A 23,844-nucleotide genomic window follows, 5' to 3' on the forward strand; every position below is an offset into this window, starting at 1 on the left:
AATCCAGTGGTAAAAATGTCAGAGTGAACTATTTTTTATAATTATTTTTCTTTTGAGCATCCAAACAACAGATACTGGTTTTGCTACTTCTACAAGAGGGAATTGTGATTGGTAGAAGCTTTCACAGAGCCCATTGCAGCATTAACTATAAAAGAATTGTCATCTCAAACCAGTATTCCCTGAACAACTGTTACATTGCAAAAGCAATTTCTGTGACTGCTCATGGTTTCATTAATCAACACCTGTATTGGCAGGATGAGAACAGAAGCCCAGAACAGAACAGACACAGAAACTGAATTATTGTCTTAACTTTATCTAGCCAAAAATCTTATCCAGAATTGAAAACTCAGTCAATATCAAAGGAATGTTTTAATTGGGTAAGCCTGGTGCAGTGTAATTGAAGAGACATCTGGGACTGAGTTCAGGTCTGGTCTAGATGAGCAGCGACAGTGTTGGAAAGAGTGCTTGTCTATCAGCAGTGAAACTAGCACCAGCTCACTTGGTCACCTTGCTGACAACCTTTCGCAGCAGCAATGCACCAAATTTCCAATGCATAGACTCATCTACAGAACCAGCCTTTCAAGATCATTCCTGAGGTGCTGTGCAGAAAAGGTGACATGGCCACTTGGGGACAAATTACCCAGTTTTGTGGCAAGGAGTGCAGGGACACAATAGGAAGCCTGTAGGAATTGCCCACTCATCCCCTCCTGGAAGACAGCAACTTTCAGGAAAGGGATGAAACCAGCTGCCAAGCTAAGCTATGGGCCTCAGGACAAGGGGCATCTGGAAACAATCTCTAGAGGCAGCTGGGGAATCACTAGGAATTTTGACAGGTGGCTGGAGCAAACTGGACAGGCTGCACTGAGCCCAGCTCCACCGATGCTACTGCAGGTGTAGCCAGCTGTGTATAATGAAAGACTTCTCCCACAAGTGGTGTCCAGCTGGCACAGCTCACTGCCATTAGATTCACTCCGAAGGGAAGAAAAAAATGACCTTGAATGTTGCGCTACAAAACACCATCACTACCCCACTAGCACATTTTCATTTCTAATGGTAAGCATATCATTCCTCCCAGACCACAAATGAGGTAGGTGAAACAAAAAGGACTTTGTGAAAGTCATAGAGCAAATCCATGTGGGAGATAAGAAAATAATTTGGTTACTTGATTTCCAGCCCATCAGCTATACATATTTCCTACCATTCATGGTGTGAACTTTACACTTCAGCTCTCCCTTAAGGAGCAGAAACTCAATTGGAGACATAATTGTCTATGACTACTTGAAGCAGTGATTCTCATCTATACTGCAGTCCTGTTGGTGATTTCTTCAAGTATTTTTGCATTCTATTTTATCTCACCTTTCCATCACGATACTCTATTTTTTCCTGCACCTCTTCCTCACTTTTTCTTCTTTCTTGATGTAACATTGGCCTTCTAGATAATATTGATTTTGGAGGCTATATTATGAAAACATCACAGTCAGTGTTACATAAACAGAAATGTTTTTAAAATATTTTCATTGATTTTAATCAACTGTGCAAAAACCATATTACTTTCACACACACAGGAAAGCTGCCCTTTCTGGTATTGCCTTGCATTTGTAGTGAATTTTGATCTTTTATTCATAACTAGAAATGTTCTACATTAACTCCAGTTAATTTCAGTTTGCAAAGCAAAAGATAGCATAGAGAAAGTCCAAAAATTAGGTGACAAGAGTGCATTCTGGTGAAACTACGCTATAGGAAACTGAAAGAATAAACATAAGAACAAAGAACAGAACTATGTCTGAGTACCGGGTTAGTGATTTGCAAAGAAAGGTACCTGTATTAGCTAGATCCACTCTTCCAAAACAAATTACATGGTTCTTAGCTGTAGGTGATGCTAACTATGTAACTAAGGGCTCTTCAGATTGTTACACATCCAATTTACTATTACATTGAGCAGTCTTTGCACTGTCTGGCAGCATAAAAGACCCTTAAGTTAATTGACATCTGTCACATATCATCCAGAACAGTTACTAACTAATGTTAATTATAGTTTGAAGATGAGCTGTATTTTGAATTGTGGGATCCAAAGGAGCAGGGAGTACTGCTCCCCACAGGGCAATGATATGTTCCAGTACAAAGCTGTAAACACAGTGCTGGAAATTGCCAGATCCATCATTAAGCTTTGTGTCTGCTGCATAGCATAGGAAATGGGAATGGAATATTTTCTTTTTCTTGGTGTGCTTTATTTCAGTTGACAAATGGAAAGAAAACAGTTGCTGAACGTGTAAGAGCCAGAATCATAAGTTCCTCAAACCTTTGCTTCAGCATCCAGAAATGCAGAACTGTGTGTAGATACTTTGTTGTCATATGCAGTTATGCCACTTCTCCTGTGTGTGGTCACAAAAGCCACTTTATTCTGAGGTTTTAGAAATTTTTCTGTCTTTTTAAGATCAAGAGTCTCTTCTTCCTGAGCCAACATTAAAATGTTAACTAGCAACATAAATCTACTAACGTCCAACAGTTGTGCAGGAATATCTTGATACTGTATTATTTGTAAGCCATTGCAATATTGGTTTAAAGACTGTACTTATCATGAGTATAGGCAAGAAAATAAAGCCAGGAGAGTATTGTTCCCAGATGAATGGGAGTTAGCATGTTTATATGAAAACTGAGATCACAGACTCGCTGAATTATTTTATAGATTTACATGTGAAATACCTCTGTTTCTTCATTGTTACTGCAGAATGCAAAGCTGCAAGTGTCGTTGCTGTGGTTATGTGAGAGGGGCATGTCTTCTGAGCTACCTGAAATGGGCAAAGACCTGCCTGTAAGAAAAAGCAAAGTAAAAGGGGTCATTGAAAGCTTATGAAAATTGCCATATCACATGTTTCCACACCTATCCCAGAAGGTTTTTTAAAGATGCTAGCTCTCAGATTCCTGCAACACATTGCTTCCATACTGATAATGTTTGCTAACAGCTTGTCCATCCTCCCAAAGGTGCTTTGTCCTAGACCAAAGTAAAGTGCAGATCACATCCATTCTCCCATCTTCTGGGCCTCCAGGACAACAAACTCAGTAAGCAGGCAACAGCACAATCTGCTCTCCCTCTCTTGTAAAATATAAATTCCATAATTCTTCTAAGAATCATAGGAGAGTTTTAGTGACAACATATTGCCTGTGAGCCAAGAGTTGGGGACCAGTGTTTCCAAGTCACTTGCAGACCACTCTAAGCAGACAGAAAGTTCCCACAAATCTTACCTTTTACATAGGAAGATGAGTTAGGCTCCTTAAAACCACCACTCAGATGTGAAACAGCTCCAGGTGATTTCCTATCATCTGTTATCTCTGTAGGAGAGGGTTGATGTACAACCTGAAGGAAAATGGAGAGGCCCTGACATACAGTCGTGCTTCACAGGAATATGGGAGCTACCAGTGGCATGGCCAGAGTGCACTTCCCCTTCCTAGGTGTTTAGCCATCTGTCTGCTGATATAGTACAGGTGTCTAATCTTGGTTCAGACTGTTGTGGAGAAAGGATGTGGGTGGAAGAGTTGGAAGAAGCCTCAGACAGGGCTACCTCCCACTCCCCTGTCCCTTCTCCTGGGAGCTGCACTTCAGCAGCTCTCACTCTTGGGCCATGTTGGGTTGCATTACAGACATGCCTGTGCCTGGCCACGCACCTCATTGATCCACATCCCAACCCTGACCCATGGGCTGACTTCCTGTCATGACCCCAGACCTGTCTCATCACTATGGGCTTTGACAATTGGGATTCTGGCCTGACCCTGACTTCCATCCCTAACCTGCCCTTCTTCCTGGGACTGTGGGACAGGCCCTGCCCTGCTGGACGCCTTGGGGAGCTCCTGATGCTCCCAGCCCCTGGCCCCAGGGAGCTGTTGGCCTGTGCGATGCACTGATGCTTGGTGCTTGGTTATCACCTCTGAACTTTTTCTGAGGGCAAGGGGGGCAGGTTTCAAAGCATTCATCTGTGCTCTAGCCTGCAAGTGCCCGAATAGTTCAATGTATGAACAGTGTCTAAGATAATTTCTGGCAAAAAACCTGCAGTACCATGGAAAGAAGACTTAAGCGGCAGCTATGTGGGGGTCAGGAAAAAGAAAATAAAGGCCGTCTAAATAGACCTTGCTACTGACTTACTTCTTCTGGTTCAAAAGGTGTCAGTCTTCCCTGGTGGGGTGTTCTCCTGCCAGTTGGTTTTGTGCTTCTGCCAAAGGAGCAGTTAGAGATTTTCTTTTCTTGATGTTCCTTTGTCATCAATCTCAAGGGATCAGCCCTTTGCACAGAGCTTTTTATTGCCTAAAAAGTTTGAATACATTTGTATTAAGTTGATATAAACATCTTCAAATTGCATTAAAAATTCTTCTACAACAGGTGCATCATTAAGTGTTTAAAACTTTTAGGAAAATGTTTATTTGTGTACGTGGGCATACACACAGACATATTTTATACATAATTCTCTATCTGGAGTCCTATTATGCTTCCCACGTTTCTCTCTACTTGGACAATGATGCAAGTCAAGGGCATTCCAAGGCACATAGTGCGAGGCCAGCAGCTGCTCTCAGGCTCTCATCCCTCAGTCCCAATCATCCTGCCAACAGCAGGAAAGATATCTCTCTCTGGGATACCACAGCTGAGCTGACCCAGTAAAACATATTGCATGACAGTTTATCTTTATTTGCCAGACCTCCACCCTTTTTACATTTTGCCCTCATACCTCTCCATCTATTGAGGCTGACACAAGCTGTGTAGGCCCCTAATAGAGGTATGAGCCACAGAAGGGAAATGACATGTGAACAGGAACAGTTTCAAACAAACTATAGCAGATATTTAGACTGGAAAGATTACAGTTACTCAAAAGCACTTCCCCAGATTTTCTTGGAAACCTTAGGTCAGAGCACAGAGAAATGTAAAATATTCCTGCATGACCACCATGAGATATATGGGATTTACACAATGACTACCAAGGGTTGGCAGCTGCATAGAAAACATTATGTTGGTATGACAGGAAAACTAAGGCTGCACTCTTGCCTAGTCAAAACTTTGAAGGTACTGGACCTAATGTAGAAATGCCTGGCAGTATGAGACAAAGGCATAGTCTCACTGCTCACATTGATGAAGTTGTCCCAGAAATGGCAAGGGATGATGTCTGTGTCTGTTGGAACAGGTAGCAGAAGAATCTCTAATGCATTGAGCTCGTGAATGACTAGGAGTGAGCACATGATGATCAGAAACAAAGAGGCATTCAAAAAACCCATGGAAATGGTACCAGGTACTCTGATTTTGAAATGTCTCCCACACTGGAGAGTGGCTGCTTGGGAAGGTGAGTGTAAGCAGTCCATGGAAAGAATATACTTGCCATCAGCTTCATTTGCTGAAGTCTGTGAGCTATGGATCAAGGGACATGGGACTAGCAAAGCACAAACATGGGAAGACTGCACATTTCCTTCTCTGACAACAGTCACCATGGCCATTTTTTGACAGCTAAAATTTCCTCCATTTGATCAATGAAATTTAGGGGATCTGGTGTTGTTGCAGATGGTGACCTCTTATTTATATAAATAAATAACATTACAATTTAATGGATGTTCTTACAAGGAAGGAGCCAAGAAAGAAATCCTATTGCCACACCAGAAAGCTGTGGAATTTTAAAAGGCTAAATGTTTTCCTCCAAGCATAAAATGGTTCTGAGCAGGAGATAGGCAACTGTTTAGCTCTTTCAGACAAGGGTGCTAAAAGATACAGAAATTAATAGAATTCATTTTTAAAGGAATATGATTTCTATTTTAAATTTGGAGGTGTTTTCTGCAGGCAGATTATGTGAATATGCCTGAGTTCTCCAAATATAATCATGATTTCAAATACAAGTGAGCAGGCAAACTGTCAAAATATGCCTGGGACTTCAGCTTGAGACAAGTGGTATGGTACTAAAGACCTTTAAAACTATTTTTGATGAGGATTTATTATCTCAGAAATTACAGACTGATAGAACAAAAGAGCTCCTAAGCCACCATTTTATTGCTAAAGATCTTCAGACTGAAACTACCAAGTGATTTAAGAGAACTTGAAAAGTTATTGGTGCAGTTTCACAGCAGCTCAAGTCAATCTCAGCCCAGACTGCTGGAGTCCCACTCCTCCTCCTCTGTCCCCAGCCACATATTTCCAGCACCTCCTTTATGTGGCACCAGTAACCACAGAGGGGTATGGACCTGGCTCAGTGAGTAGAATCAGGCAAAAATGAACTGCTTTTTTCTGCCTGGTTAGTTCTGAGCCAGCTAGCTCACCATCATCAGAAAGTGCCAAGAGGGCCACAGCAGCCTAAATATTCATCAGCTTCAGTCAAACACTAACATGTGGCGGCATTTTCTTTTTTGCTGTGGTGTATTATAGAAAGAACATTGCAATTCAAGCTTTTAAAGAACTACCTAGTAAGACTTGTAAATAAAAAATATTTTATGGCAATATTTTTAACACAGAGCTGCCTAGAAAGACTATTTTAGAAAAGGAGGCCTTATGAGCTATCCAAAAGCCACCTTTGAAAAGGATGTTCAGAAGTCAACATTTACTGTTGCAATGCAGTGGGTGATGCCATAGCCAAGGGACAGGGACTGTATAGGCTTTAAAAATATGATGAGAAGAGGCATGTGCTCATTATTTTTTACTTAAAGAACTAATGAGCTCATGAAGTAGAACTCCAAAAATGAAGGAGCAAGATGAAGGCAGAGAGAAAGAAGAGGTGTTTCCATGAACAGAGTGAGTTTTGTTCACGATATATCTAAAGAACAAGCTCTTCAGTTGAGGGAGCCTCCATGCAGAGCAGTGTTAGGAAGGGTACTCCAGCTTGCTACATATGCCATTGTAAAAGCTGCTGATTTCATTTTTTGTGCATCACATAGATTACACATTTTTATATTATACAGTAGCATACCTGTTTTTAAAGCAATAATGTCAGAGGAATCAAGACAGGCTTAGTGAATTATGTGTGGTCTCTGTTTTCATACAGACGGATGTCATTCTAAGAGATTGTTTCATAAATCATATATTCATTCTAAGAGATGTCATTCTAAGAGATTGTTTCATAAATCATAACAATCACTGTAACCCAGGCAACCACTGCAATTTAGCTCTACACTTTTTAAGAGACTTAAGTACTAAGTACTTGGGTTAATCACACACAATGAGGTTCTTGATAAAGATTCTCTCGATTCCGTCACTTTCATAAACAAAGTCATCAAATTATCTCAGTAAATCTTTTTACTTTTCTTCATTGGAAACACATGGATCACCAGTAAATGCAGACCCTTGATACAGAGGGGTTGCAGGGATGGAGGAAGAAACAGCCTCCCAGCATGCACAAGGTAGATCAATTGTTTCCCATCTCCACTGAAAACAGAAAAAAATTAATCAGCTGATGAGCTGGCAACAACAAAAGAGATACAGATTTTAGTTATGAAGTAAAACTTCTTAACTAAAAGAACAGGTAGGCAACAGAAGATGCTGGCTCATTTTGGATATTTCTCATAGGAGCTAGAGAAGCACAGGTTAAGTAACCATCAGTGACACTGATCCTGCTCTTCGCAAAAAGGGTGACCAGGTGACCTCTCAAGGTTCCTCCAGTCCTACAGATCTATGCTATCAGGCAGGCAGTGGAGAGCAGGAGGAGGTGTTGTTACTCAGGGCCCACCTAGACCAGAGAAACTTTAAAAATATGATGTTCTCCTTGAACCTCATGCTCAACAAAAATCCTTTAAATTTTCTGAGCTTTTTCCTCCCTGATGTTAATACCTACAGTTCTTCATCATTCTGATACAAATCAAATTGTCCTGGATATCTCTCATTTGTCAGTTCCCATAAATAAGGATCTCTTATAACCTTCAGATATCACAATGTCATGTAGAGTTTGCATTCCCACTAACAGATCAAAAAGCTGAGAAAAAGCAACAAAAGACTGTCTACATATTCCCAGAACTCATACTTTCCCTGCTTCAGAGTTAGTAAATGGTCAGGAAGAACATTCATAGACAAGGAAATAACGTGCTTAAAGGTCATCAAAATCCCTTACAAGATTAGACAGTAAAATCCATTTAATAAGACTGGAAGTAAGCATATTTGACCTTGGTTGAAACTTTTCCAACAAAACCATTAAGAAATGTTATCAGTATACCTTTCAGTAGAACTCTCGCCATGCAAATGAATCTATCTTTTCTTATAAAAATCACTAAGATCTATCCATAGTTGCATGTCTGGCAGGAAACTGGCAACTCGTTCCTGCTAAATGTATAATGTGATGCATTCAGAAATCAGCTTGTTTGGAGATAATTCATATTAATCAATATTAATATTAATAAGTATTAACAATTTTGGCAAATTTGTACATCTTTCAAGCCATATTCTGAAAATAATCATTAATGATATGCAGTTAAAATGGACATTTATCTTGTGTCACTAAAGCACAGCTTGAAGTAACCAGTTCCTCATCAACTAAGTCATGCTGCAATACAAAGAGAAAACATCATTAAAAGTATTATAGGCAACCAGAATATGTCTTTTTCAGAGGTGTAGAACATCTCTCAGATATGGGTTATTTTTTCATAAAATCATGTCTTCCAAAAATGTGTGTCTTTAACTTGTAGATTATTGAGACTTGCTCCCCAATTGTTTTTGTACATATAAATCATAGAATTCATAGACTGGTTTGGGTTGGAAGGGACCTTAAATATCATCTAGTTCCACCACCACTGCCTTGGGCAGGGACACCTTCCACTAGATCAGGTTACTCAAAGCAACGTCCAGCCTGGCCTTGAACACTTCCGGGGAGGGGGCAGCCACCACTTCTCTGGGCAACCTGTTCCAGTGTCTCACCAATCTCACTGTAAAGAATTTCTTCCTTATATCCAACCTAAATACAGCCTCTTTCAGTTTAAAACCATTACCCTGCATCCTATCACTACACTTCCTGATGAAGAGTCCCTCCCGACTTTTCCTGTAGCCCCCTTTAGGTACTGGAAAGCTGCTATAAGGTCTCCCAGAGCCTTCTCTTCTCCAGGCTGAACAACCCCAACTCTCTCAGCCTGTCCTTGTAAGGGAGGTGCTCCAGCCCCCCGATCTTCTTTGTGGCCCTTCTCTGGACCCACTTGAGCAGGTCCATGTCCTTCTTAGGTTGGGGGTCCCAGAGCTGGACACAGGACTCCAGGTGGGGTCTCATGAGAGTGGAGTAGAGGGGGAGAATCCCCTCCCTCGACCTGCTGGCCACACTTCTCTTGATGCAGCCCAGGATACAGTTGGCTTTCTGGGCTGCGAGCACACATTGCTGGCTCATAGTCAGTTTTCCGTCCTCTACTACTCGCCAGGTCCTTTTCCTCAGGGCTGCTCTCAATCCACTCTTCACCCAACCTGTATTTGTGCTTGGGATTGCCCTGACCTGTGTGCAGGACCTTGCACTTGGCCTTGTCGAACTTCATGAGGTTTGCACAGGCCCACCTCTCAAGTCTGACAAGGTCCCTCTGTATGGCATCCCTTCTCTCCAGTGCATCAGCTGCACCACACAGCTTGGTCTCATCAGCAAACTTGCTGAGGGTGCACTCAGTCCCACTGTCCATGTCACCAACAAAGATGTTAAACAACACTGGCCCCAACACCAACCCCTGAGGAATGCCACTTGTCACTGCTCTCCACTTGGACATCAAGCCGTTGATCGCAACTCTGAGTATGACCATTCAGTCAATTCCTTGATAGGAAGGTGGTCCATCCATGAAATCCATGTCTCTCCAATTTAGAGATAAAGATGTCATGCAGGACACTGTCAAAACCTTTGCAGAAGTCCAGGTAGATGACTTCAGTTGCTCTTCCCTTATCCACCAGTGCTGTAACCCTGCCATAGAAGGCCACCAAATTCATCAGGCATAATTTGCCCTTAGTGAAGCCATGCAGGCTGTCACCAATCACTTCCTTATTTTCCATGTGCCCTAGCATATTTACCAGGAGGATCTGCTCCATGATCTTGCCAGGCACAGAGGTGAGACTGACTGGCCTGTAGTTTCCCAGGTCTTCTTTTTTTCCCTTTTTAAAAATCAGGGTTATGTTTCCCCTTTTCCAAATTCTATCAATTTTGACAGAAATAAGTCAGATCTTAAGTGTTGTTTTGCCTTCTTGACTACAGCTGATGAACCTTACCAATCTTGGCTAGCTTTAACTTAAATACCATATACAAGTATACACATGTCCCTGTGACATGCATCTCTGTTTCTGTTGCTCAAGGTTATCCCATTCACTTTGATGTGTTACCATGCACAGTTTCTCAGTTCTGGACAGAAACAGCATGAGAGTTTGTTTTATCTATATCCAAAATTCAGAATTCTCTAGATTCACAGAATCTTTGAGGGGAAGCAAAATGTTGAACAAAAGAGCTCAAATACAAAGGAAACACTAGTGAGTCATCATGTTCAGATCTATTGCTATGACACAGATTTGGGGCTTCTGTTTAATGTTCCATTTACCTGAGCCTTCAATTCTAGATTCAAACAACCAGCAGCTACTCTATTCACTGCAAGGCCGCCTTCTGCCATCAGATCACATAAAGAACATGTGGCTCTGTCAAACATTTCAGAGTTCACTCAGGGCATCCAGGCACTATGCCCACTAGTCTAGTTCATGCTTGTGCTGGATTCCAGTTGGATTGGATCCAATGCTGGATGGATGGTGAAAGCTCAGATAACAGAGAGCCCAAAAGTCTGCTGTCCTCAACTTCCCCCTTCTCAGAACTGTTACTGAAACCACAATATTTTTTGCACATGGCTGTGTGCCACAGGAGACAAATGAACTCACTGGGTCTTAGGGAGTGTCTATGCAGAATAAATGTTTCTGATTTTAACTCATTTCGCAAGAGTGCTTGAGATGTTCAGCTGAAGCAAACTCTTTCATGCCTTTCCAGGATAAGCTACCAAAGATAGTCTTTTGACTTTACTGGACACTTTAACTGCAGATAGTATATTACACATTCCTTGTCTGACTAGTAATTCTGTCCACCACAGCACAGAGAAATGGAGAGATCCCAGCTGTAGAAGGGACTGGGGATATCCGACAACAGTATAGAACAAATAAAACAATTTCCTGCAGCTAAAAACCTTCCACCTTCTGATTTATAAACAACATATATTGCTTAGAAATATAGCCAGTCTTGAAGGTAGGCACATAATATCTGCATCCTTTTTGAAGCTGTATTTCACACATGACTGATTCTGCTCTTTTAAGCATATTCAGTTTGAAGTTGTTCTTATCATTATCTCTTTTCATATCTGGCACCATGCAGGATTCACTAAAGCCACTGTCTAGTGACTTTCAGGACACACACTGTCATGATCACTAGAGTGGAATAGTTGCCTCCTTTCTCACCTGACATGTTTTACATTTGATTTCAGTCCATAAACAGGCAGAGAGAGAGGTGCGTTGGCTAATCTGAGCTAAGTTTTACTTTAGCCAATAGATCGGGAGATTAATTTCCAGCAGGTAGGAGGACTTTAAGAAAGACTGTTCGCTTGAACAGAGCACAGATTTTAGCTAAGTGTGAGCAAAATGAAGAAAAGGGGGTTGTAATAATCAAGACGCTCAGAATAAGAAGCAAGAAGTACAAAGCCAAGAGAAAGAAGAGCACAATGAGATACTTAGATATCTATATATTCTAAACAGTCAGATGTATAAGAAACGTGGTAAACTGGCTGTGGAGGAGCAGTTGTAGAGATACCAGACAGAAACAAGCATGTCACTTGACATACTGAGTTAACTTATCAAAACTTGTAAAAAGCTAAGTGATTTTCCCACTGACTATCAGGCAGAAGACCACTAGTGCAAGTAAAGCCTCAAATGGCAAAATACTGGATTTATGGTTTGCTGAGGCAAGGTATGGCAGTTCCCTGTAAAACCAATCTGTGAAGTAACAGGTACAATGAATTCAGAGCATACCTGCAAACAACAGGCAATTCAGTTAGGTCTAGAAAAGGAAAAAAGTTTTGTCTCCTGCTACTGCAAAACCAGAAGGAAAAACTACGAAGTTATGCTGAACGAGCACACAGCACAAGCCCACTGCAAGAAAACATGACCATGCTTATACAGACACTTTCATCTGCACACATTTTGATTCCAAAAACCATTATCTTAAATAAATATTTGAAACTGTGGAAAAGCGACTACTGACAGTAGGAATGCATACTTTGCTATTCACATCTCTAAAGAAGTGGTTTTGCAAAGATGTTTTTGGTCCCGCATGAGAGATGCTGTGGCTCTTGTGATTATTTCTCCATGATCTTTCTTCTTGTTTCGATGAAGATGCTGTCTCTCGCAGAATAGCTTCTGCAACCTAATGGAAAATTTGTTATATAATTTTAAGTTCAATTAACAGCTAGTAGAATCAAACAACCCTCAAAGCCATCTAGTTTTCTGTTGTAATAAAGATTATTATATTTAAACACAATGAATGAAATTCTACATATTGTTCTGCTAGGGACTGAAAATCCCCAGTATCGGACACAACAACCTTTGTATATGGCATCCTAGCATCTTTATATACAACATCCTAATATTACTCTCACACAACAAAAATCTTCAGTGGCTTGAGCAGTAGTTCTACATCACCAAATGTTCCAAAGCAGTAGAAATAATACAGAAATCTAGCCTGCAGCAGAAGCCAATTAGCTTTTTCTTATCCTTGATTTCATTGGAATTTTAATATTTTCCATTCTGTACATGTGACTAATATTTTTTTCTGATCTTCACAATCTATAAAAGGATGAGTCATACGAACAGGTAGGTCTGGGAAAATTAAAAATACAGTGAAATGTAACTTGAAATGACATTCTCAATGGAACTTAATAGTGTTAGGTGAAAAATGTCATTAACAAGTACATTAAAATCAAATAAAAAGAGAGACCAAAACTTATTCACTCCATAAAGCAAAGAACAGGTTAATTGGTTGTTCTAATGTCTTTTAAAGATACATTACTAAAAATTAGATTTGCAAATTAGAGAAATACCTAGGAATAAATGGCTCAATTTTATTTTCTTCTAGGTTCAGCCACTCTGTGGAAGAGTAGGATTCATCTCACCACACTGCACCATCTAGAAGATAATTATTTTTTCTAGTTGTCTTGATGCACATAGGATGAAATTGATCCTTCTTTAAAGGCACATATTTTTCTCCCTTGAATACACAAGGAGATGAAGTGACCCACTCAAACCAGACTTCTGTCCTTTGAATTCTAGTCTCAACCATTTAATTTCACCAAGACTTGCTGTCTCTTATGTAAGAAGTGGATCACAGCATTTTTCTCCCTTCATTTAACTCCCTTAAATGAAATTACTAAACCAAGGTAACAACTAATCCTACAAGTATATTAAACAAATGAGATATTGAATGAGAAATGACAAGAGAATCTGTAAACCTATGATTAAACTGTTTTGATTTCAGGAGATCATCAGAGACATTTAAGCTAGCCAGCTATATTTTCCACCCTGATTGTCCTTCCTGCTCCACCCCAGTGTAACTTCCATTCAGGAGTCCAACATATGTTTTCTTCCCAGAAAGTTTACAGCACAAAATAAGAACTGAAATTAGATTTAATAAAAGGTTCCACTATATCTGTTGCCAGAAACCAACCTGCACCTGGCTGAAGAGCTGTTTTATTAAAAAGTTGAATGGCATTATATACATAAAGAGTAGAATTCATTTCAGGATATTTTAGTTGTCTAATTTAGGCATTGAATGAAAATTAGTTATCTAGACTCCCTCCCTAGTTAGTAGAGGGAGTCATCTGCCCTGATATAAGTGTCTAAGATAGGTTGGCTATATCACCTTGTAGAGGTGCCCACCTCTTGGATCAGTAAGGCTAAGTGGAAGAGGACCACAAAAAGAGTATATTTTAATATGGCTTACTACAGAGCTGATTTCCCCCCCTTCAGGCTAAGCATGGCAGGAATGGAGGAACAGTATTCACACAGACCAGTTCCAAAGAAAAACTACTCCTGAACTTTTCAGGCAATATTAAACAGAAAATATCTTCCAGTACCGGGGTCTCTGATTTCCTGTCCATGAAATTCACAGCTTCTGGGGGGTTTTCTGCTTTTCGTCTCTGATGTTCTGAAACTCTGAGCTCATCTTGAAGCTCCATGTTCTGCTTGGTCAGCATCTCAACCTGGTCTCTCAGCTTGCTGTAGGCAGCATGCCAGCAGGACTCATTTCTCTTGAACTCCTCCTGCAGTCCAGCAATCTGATGTTTTAGTATCTACCAGTAGAAAAAAAGCGTGCCCTGTCATTGCCTGCTCTGGACTCAGTGTGCCCACCTTATACATCCAGAAGGAAGCATGGGCTCGTTTATTCTGCTTCAAGTTCTACAGTATAAAGGTCTTCAATATAAAGGTCTACAATATAAATGAACACATTTGAAATGATTTCTTAAAAAACTAAAAAACCAAAAATCAACCGCAAACTAACAAAAAAAATTACCCTGCAAACTCCTATATTTAAAACAACCAATTGTTACAAAGTGAACAGAGTCCTTGCTGTATGAAGGAAAATCAGGAAATGCAAACTAATCATGCAAACAAACACCATTAAATGTGAATATTTAAAAAAAAAAAAAAGGCAAAAATACAAGATATATTTTAATGGCAGAAATGTCAGTTCATCAGATCTTCATGTAGTGACAAGGGCACCTGAATAGTTAAATGGTCCTATCCCCCTATTCTATCCCCCAGGGGATTGCAGAGACATAATTTCCAAATGAGTTCAGGAAACTTAAAGTAATGAAATTTGGTGCATTTTGGAGAGGCCTTTTCCATATACCTGCGTCTCCATTGTTTTTGCCTACTGCGTTCTCCCTCCCTCACCCGTGCTGAAACCCACACTGAGTCGTCTTCCTTCAGAGCACTCATGCTGGATACTGAAAATGGAATATTCATGGCATTAAGCTAGATATGCGCAGTTTGCTCTGTAGTCAACCAATTATCACATGCACCCTTTTCCTACTTTTCCTTCACTTGTGTATCTGCCCACTTGTGTCCTAATCACCATCCTTTCTTTGTTGTGAGTTGCCTGGTCAGAATTTGGCACGTCCATCAGCCATTTTCATGAAGAAGCAGACTTCTGAACTTGGGAATCACACAAATACGTGACTCAGAAAGTGTTTTGGAGCTGTTTTGTGGAAAATTAAATTTTTGAACCTGCACTAATTATGTTATCAGGTGGGAACAAAAGATTAAAACAATTTCATCAAACTTCATCTCTAGAACTAGACCTAGTCAGGAAACACTATTATTCCCTGGCAGAAGTTCTCACAACTTTTTTAAATCCCAGATGTAAAGAAAGATGATGTTTCAAAATATTGTGCAGAGAGGACATTCAAAATACCTTTAATCAAAATACTAAAATAACCTCACTGAAACAGTTAATAATTTCCTGTTGTAAATGTTACCTCTAGAGAAAAATGGAACATGAGCAGAGAAAACATTCACTATGTGTATGTATGGTACAAAAATATGTATTTTGAAAATACACAAATGATAAATAAAGTATAGAAAGTTTGAACAAATTACTCTATTGCCAGTTTTATTTGTTCTGGTCAAGAAAATAATTGAAATTGTCAGTTTGCTGTCAAATATATCAGTTTGGTTTAGACATCCTTTTGCAGCAAAACATTGTTCCAGACATTTCTGAGCATTACCATTGCCTACTATTTTATTCTATAAAAATAAGGCTTTTAATTGTCCCCATCTCCTTTATCACTGGCTCACATAGCTTACTTTTTTTTTTCTCTTTATCAGTGATTCTAGAAAATTACTTAAAGTCATATTATGTCTAGCTGTTTTTAATAGGGACAATAGCCACAGATATTCAGAGATTACTTTATCACTAAGGAGGGTGAAATAGAGGATTCAAACAGATAGAATCCCCTAAAGGAACTTAGAAAAAACCACGACTCAGGGATATTATTAGGGAGATTAGGTTGCTAGGTACACAGCTAGATATCCTCAAAATACCTCAAAGCCAAAGATCAGGATAGTTTAAAGAGAAAAATCAGCAAACTCCCAGCTCAGGGATGAGAATAGAGAATGATGGCCAATACTTCTGTGGCACAATGGATTTTTATATCAAAAAGACATAAAGCCCACTGTGGCAGGAGTTGGAAATTTTTCAAGAGCCACCTCAGATCTGGGCAAATCAGTACAAGGAAGAATAAGGAACATAGAAACCTCCCAACCTTCCTTAAGAAATAAAAGGCAGAACCTAATTTGTTTCTTATATAAAGAAAGCAGAATGTACATTTAAAATACAAGCCAAAGCAGTGTCCTAGTAACATAAAACACCTTCACTGTACACACAACTGTCCTCAAGAAGGATAATATTGTTGAATAGAAGTTGAATAATTGGCCATCTGTGGCAAATGGAAGGATTCAGGTACTGTCATAAGATGCTGCATGGAAGGCTATTAATTGATGAGAACTGCATATTTATTCTACAGAAGACAGCTTACTTGTATTTCTTCTGATTTCACTTTTTCTGCAGTGACTCTAGCTGTTCCTTTGAACTTGCTATGGGCATTTTTTTCTTTCTGCAGTGGGTGAATTTGGTGTCTATTGTATTCCAAAGGGTGAGTTAGCTCCTGGCTTCTGGCAGTCTTGAGCTGGTCCATTCGTGTTCTGTTCATAAGGTAAACAAAAAGTATGAAATTGTCATAAAAACTAACAAAAGACTATCTTTAGATGTACCTTCTTTGGGCATGATTTTTGGAGGGCTTGGGCATGTGCCATATATGCTGATACTGCTGGAAGTGGCAAGTTATCAGCACTTGTCAAAATTGTGGTCCTTCATCACTGGGAACACTCACGCATGCGTTCAGCTTCAAAATTTATTCTATTGAGCAGATGGAAACAATTCTTATCAAAATATTCTGACAACATAATGACCATGAACTTAGAGGCTTTTAAACACATTTTCTGTTCAGACAGATAGCTAAATTAGGGCAAACCTGCAGAAGGCACAGCTTGTTCCCTGGCATTACACCTATGAAGCACTTCATCACGCAAGGCTGTGGTCTGAGCTGTATTTCCAGCAGCCCAGTCATTACTACAAATCAGAACAGCCATGGACCTGAATGAAAGGGGATAAAGTACTTTACTTTCCATAGGTAAATATGTTAAAAGTGGGAGCTCAGCACCCAGAAGAGATTTTGCCTTTGAACTCAGTGTCTCAAGGCATGAGTTGTCTGGAAGTGCACTTAAAAACTCAGCAAGAGTGGAAGGGTATAAATCTTTACGTATATCCTCAGATGGACTATATTTGCATGACTATGATCTAGCTGCTTAGTTCATTTTTAAGATGATATTAAATTATTTATTAGCTTTCTGCTTCAGCTCACTTCATGGCCTACAGCCACCATCTGGCCGCCACTATTACTTGAAAAGCAACACGAGCTACAGGAGGCGACCATGACCTCATGTTTTCTGTCAGTAATGGAGTTTAGCACTTCAGCAGCAAAACATGAAAGTTCTCAGAGATACTAAGAGATAAACAAACTCCCCATATCCTGCTGCTCTTTACAATCCATTACCTAATTTTTGGTTTTTCATTGTTTTCTATCCTAAATAAGCCTGTCTAATATTCTGCTTAAAGGCATGCTAAAAAAAAGTCTCAGCAATAGTCAATAGAAGTATTAACTCTCCTCACATTAATACAGTTAAATTAGCAGATATAGCCCCTGCATGATTATGTCCAGCTACCACTGCTCCATATCCAGACTAGTTGCCCTGAAATACAATGTACTAGAACAAAAGCAAGATGCAAGAGCTATATATAACATCTTCCACTGAGGACCGAACAGTACTGTCTTAAGTTTCTTGCACCCTGTAAAATAAAATCCAGCTAGCTATTCCTTCCAGCATCTCAGCTGGTATCAACCTATTCAGAATTGCACAAGAAGAGTTACACATTTGTACAAATAAACTAATCAGAGCTGGAGCATGAACCCAAGTGTGCAATTGTCCAGAGCGCCCCATTGCTAGCATGACCTCTGGTCTTGGCATGGGCCATCCAGCACTGCACTAGGCCATGCTAGGCAAGGTTTGGAGGTTACTGCAGCCCAGGGATCAGGTCCGGCAGACGGCTTGGTTGTGCCCACTCTGGTCTGCAGGGTAAGACAGGTTGGTCACATGGAGGTATTCTGCTGTGCCTCTTTGCCTCAAGGCTAGAAAACAGACCCTGACCTGAGGAAATGTAATAACCAAGGACACCAGAAGCACACACAATACTTCTTTAGAGCTTCTGACAATCAGTTCATACCCAGCTATAAACTACAAATAGGAGCTAGATGCACAACACAGATATAAAATACATAAAAAAGGCTAAGCACTTTGTGCTAACTCAAATTCTTGCATGCATCCCAGGCACAGCTCTGTATGATGCACATTGAAGCAGTCTGGCTGTGAGGCAAAAACATAGCTGAAGCAAAAGTCTTTTTTCCAAGAAAAAGTCTTTTAGTGAGATGCATGTGGGGAAAAAAAACCAACATGTTGGCTACTGCTGTTAGTCCAGAGAGAGTGCAGATTCAATACTATGAGGAAATTATGTATTAAAAATGGCAAAAAAGCTGTCCTTGTTGAAGAAACAAGGAAATAACCATCACTGAATCCCCTCACTGATGCCAAGATCTGGCAACAACTACCTCAGTGCTGCAAGGGTGGAGCCATAGGCTACTGCCTTGAGCACTGTCCAGGTTCTGTTAGGCACCAGATACACACAAGACACTATTTCCCAACTGTTTTCACCCTCTTGCCTATATGATTTGTGCCTGCAAAGGTCTGAAAACAAAGTGCTTGGAAACGAAAGAATGGATAGACTGAGCAGGTCCAGGCATGTTTGTGCTGCTCTCAAAAGGATTCTCTTTGCTTCCAGTGAGCACAAGTTGTCAACATGGCACAAGTGAAGTGTTACTGATGTGGTGGCCATCTTGTGTTCCTGATAGGGTTACTGGTTTGAAAATGCAAAACAGATTCTTGGATTGCATAAATCAGCACAGGGCCAACACATTCAAGGAGAATAAGCTGCCTTTCGCAATTAGCTTTAGCTCATAAGCTAGAAAAAGTAAGTGAAAAGATGTGCACATTATACTAGACAGGCATTTCTGGATAAACATCTGTATGGAAATGCTAGGGGCTACTATGGCTAATGACATGAATAAATCCACGGAAAGCTCTTTTTAAAACCGCACTATTACAAAAAAAAATCAAAGCCATGTCATCTGAGAGGCAGCACTGTCAGCAGGAGGAGAATGCAATGCTGGCAGGGTGCAGCTCTGCAGTAATTCTGCACCAGTACATCACTCCACAGCCAAAATTTACACCAATAAAAGTAAAAGCAGCACCTAATTTCATTAGTAGTTTTATGAACTGCCAAATCCCACAAATATTCACATCTGGAACACCTATCACAGTCAGCCAGAGATCATCTTCTGATATGTTTTCAAGATCACAAACAAGAAGGACCTTTAAGGAAACCATTTATTTTTAAGACGTTGAAAGTATTTTGCTGAAAGACATCTATGGGAGGAAATTATACAAACTGATAAATGTAATTCAGAAATACCCTTTGGCACTAATCCCATGGTCTTTGAAATCAAGAGGAATGGACAAGAACATGAAAAATAATTTCTTACTTTGCATTATATATTGAAATAAAAATTCAAATCACTAAACTACATTAATTTGGCACTAGTTAAGAACTAGGTTTGAAATGCAAAGAGGAAAAGAATCTCTCCTGTGTTTACAGTAGATAGTGCCTAGTAATTTCTAACAGATTTCATCATGTCAAAAATACATATTTAATTTGATTGTAAGTATGCTCAATTTTTATTAGAGGCATTTGCATAACCTGTGATTAGTTATAGTTGTGAAGGCACTTCCATTCCAAACCCCATAGTTTCAAAACTTATTTCTTGCAGGGATTTTGTGGTAAAGAATTGTTTTTCTTCTATGAAGATGTAAAACAAAACAAAACCAAAACAATTTTCAGCATTTAATAATTACAAATTACAAAAGCAACTCTCTTGAATTTTCAAGTTCTTCATTTATATGGTACAAAATGCATCCTCAGTCTAGTCTGAAGATAGGTATTCCTGAAATAACAATTCTGTTAACATTGACATATGGTATACACTTTTGTTAACTTTGAAATACAGGCTACACTGATGTGAATGTGATATGAGAAGTTTATCCTTCACTCTATCAGGGCCCCAATCCCATAAAACAAATTATCCTGAGTTCTTACTGATTTCAGTGTTATCTGAAGATGTTCACCAACTTATAAAAAGCATTTGGCATTACTCAGCTTTAAGACCCAAACTGCACCAGTGTTTTCAGAGTTGGCCCCCTTCAGTTAGGCGCTTTACTTTTAATATAGACAGCTAAATAAGTGTTTCAGTTCTGAGTCAACATAGATGCCCTCTAAAAGAAGCTAGCTAATAAGTAAGAATTTAGCAGTCTGATTTTAAGGATCCTAAAGGAAATATTTGCCTCACTGCACACACAAATCAATTTCTGGTGTATACAGATTTACCTGCGAAAATGCATTGCTTTCTCTTGTTCTTCTTTCACCCTAGTCAGTGAAGGGGTTCCTCGGCAGTGTACACCAGTCTCTAATCCTCTGGTAAGGATGTTCTGGGTTTCTTCTATAAAGATATTTATGTTAGTACACAGAACTCTGTGAATATTTATGAAACATTTCTACGTATTTAAAGCCACAGACCGCATAAGTGCAGTAAGCTTTATTGCTTAATCTATCAAAAAGAATTAATGTATCTTTGCCTAATTATGCAAGTGTTCTGTTCCCAGCAGAGTTCTTAGTAGTGCAATCGTAAGCCCCACAAATCATGATGAGTGAAACGGATTTGGGGATATATCGGAGTCAGTAGCTGAATTCCTTTTCAGGAATGTGAATGCCACCTGATAGTTCAACCTAATTTTGAATGTAGCTTTCAAAGAGTCCTCAGGAACCCTTTTTTAACAGCAGCCTAACTGTGTTTGGCAAGTTGTGACAGAGCAATTGAGAGCCATCAGAAGTTAATATATCTGCACGGTGATTACTGCAGGCAGGACAACTGATTTTGACTGGTCCTACACAAAGACACAGCCAATGGTATTGGGATGAGGAGTCAATGTGGGGGAAGTCCTTCAGTGGAAACTAAGAGAGAAGAAAAGTCAAGAACCAGTTTAATAAAAAGGAGTAAATCCTGCTTAAACAGGATACCATTTCATTGCTAGAAGTAAGATTGCTGGGCCAAAAGGCTAGAAAGATTGGTTGACCAAAGAACTGGGACCATATTCAGGACAAACTGAGTGAAGATGTTCTTAGGAAATCATCATTTTCCACTGATGTGAGGCTCTCTGTGTCTTAGGAAAAAAACATGCAAATTTGAGAAATTATTTTGTCCACCTTTTTTGAAGTCACGTTATCTTTGAGGAGGGTAAATAGAAAATGTGATCATCTCATTGTCAAGGGGTCAGTGGGAGAAACATACCTAAGCTACAGGTAACCCTAGCACTGACTCCAGGGACTCACTGAATCTCTCACACATCTTATGGGGTCAAAAGTCTGCACCTGAAATTGTAATTCAAGCAACAGAATTAAGAAAAATGGCTAGTGACAATGGAGACCCAAGCATAACAAGGGGCTTGCAGATATATCTCTCCCCTCTTCTCTTTTTTTCCAGTTTAGGACTGACAGATACTAACAGAGGTGGGCATATACCTGGAGAGCACAGGCAGAATGAGTCATAAATCCAAGAGAAATTTTTTTCCCCTATGGAAAATAAATGTAAATCAAAACTTGGGTAGCTCTTACCTAATGTGTCTGCAAACAGTTTTTTCCATGGTTCCTCCACTGCAGGGGTTTCTTTAATCTTGAAAGCAGGAATCTCACCAGCCATTGTTGAGGATGGCAGATGTAGGCTTTTAACATCCCTGGCCCTATCCTCATTCTTTGATTCCAGCTCTTGCTCTCTTCTTTTCAATCTTGTGAGATGAGCCTTGCTCCCTTTCAGCCTGACAGCCCCAGTACTGGAATCGCTGCTGCTTGTGCTGCAGGGGAGACCTTTCTGTCTTGAGATTGCTTGACTATCTCGCCTCCTTGGGGGTGATCTGCTGTACTTTTTAGCAGACATTTTTTCAGTTCCACTGGGCTCATCGCTAGCATAATCACCGTCAGAAAGATCCAGATGTCTGTCAATGTGATCTACTCCCTGAGGCCCATGCTGGGAGGGGTACTGAGCATGGTGAGGTTTGGGGTCATCATCACTGTTGGAGGATAAGCAGCTTGACTCACAGGACAGAGATGCAACATGCCATGTTGAGGCAGCTGTCCCTTTCCTTTGCCACTCCTGCTGCAAAGCTGAGGATGAGCTTCCCTTCTCCACAGCCTTAGGTGAGCTACATGTAATTTTTACTATCTTATCATTGACCATCTTAAACCTAGTATGGATGTGTCTTTTGCTGTCTGAGATCTGGCTTCCTGAAACAAGTTCCTGTGGGCATACCTGAACCCACTTCTGACCCTGTCTGAATTCAGGGCCTGCACTCCACCCTGCCTCCTTGATGTGATCTGTTTCTAAATCCTGAAGTGGAGAATGATTTTGCAGGACTTCCAAGGGGGTTTTTGCTCTCTGTATGAGATGACCCTTCAGAAGCTGCTCCACCCTACCTAGGTCCTTTTGCGGAGTACCCTCCACAGGTCTTCCACCAGTTCTGCCTGCTTGCCCTGGAGAATCCATATGATGAGTTTCCTTTTCCTCACCTTCTTGTAGGTTCATTTCTGTTACTTTTTCAGGACATGGTTGCAGGATTTCAGGCCACCTTCTCTGTGGTGAGTCAACAGGATTTTCCTTTACATCTTCATCTCTCCCAATCACTTCTTTTTCTTCTGCACTTTGGTCAACTACTTTTACTTCAGAGTCAGTCTGAGTCTTTATCTCCCACTTAGCTAAAGCACAGTCTGCTTTTTTTTCATGTGTACTGATCTGCATGGAACTACTGACCTGCAGATTTAACTCAGAGCATTCCCCTGGCTTCATTATACCTGCATCCACTTGGCCAGGCTGGGAGAAATGACCCCAGCAGTCCAAACCAGCTCTTCTGGAATGCCTGCTGTCTTCTTTTAAAGGCTTCTGTTTATTTTTTTTGAGCCTTGCCATACCTTCTTTTCGTTTCAGAAAAGCTTTCTGAGGTGTTACTTTCACCTTGCTCTGAAAAAAACAAAAATCCTGACAATCACAGTCTGAGTATCATTCTCCAGAAAGAAAAATATTTATGATAATTGAAAAAGCTGAGACACCAGAAGTCTTAAAGACACTGGCTATGGATAACTGAGTACATAAGTAACAGCCCCAAGACTGCAGGGAAAGTACGAGAACTTTTAGAAGCAGTCACTATGTGACAGCTCCATTAATTTATTAGTAGAGTCAGGTGGTTAAGGTGATGCTAACTGCTTATATGATAGAAGATGAGAAAAGTTCTGTGTTTCTTTGTTTTTAAATGAAGTTTGAGTGTTTTTTACAATGTGACTCAGAAACATATAAATGCATCAGTCTGAGATGTTATTTTGCCAGGGAGACATAGAGAAAATTCCTGAGTGATGAAATGTGCATCTTCCAAGCCAACAAACCTAACAAAATGCTGAGTCTGACACCTAGAGGTGTCAGACATAAAGTCATCTCAAACTGCACATAAGGCAAAAAGCAAAAGATTTATTGTGAAATAAACTAACAGAATCAACCCTGAGGTCTAATTTAGCTAATCGTGTTGAGACTCAGGAA

At 40.1% G+C, this 23,844-nt stretch overlaps 1 pseudogene; it reads right to left on the reverse strand.

Annotated features, from left to right (window-relative positions):
• The window catches only part of LOC141921611 (uncharacterized), a 38,888-nt pseudogene that overhangs the window by 3,473 nt on the left and 11,571 nt on the right, over window positions 1-23,844 (reverse strand).

This window comes from Strix aluco, chromosome 3 (assembly GCF_031877795.1).
Source record: "Strix aluco isolate bStrAlu1 chromosome 3, bStrAlu1.hap1, whole genome shotgun sequence".
NCBI classification, from domain to species: Eukaryota; Metazoa; Chordata; class Aves; order Strigiformes; family Strigidae; genus Strix; species Strix aluco.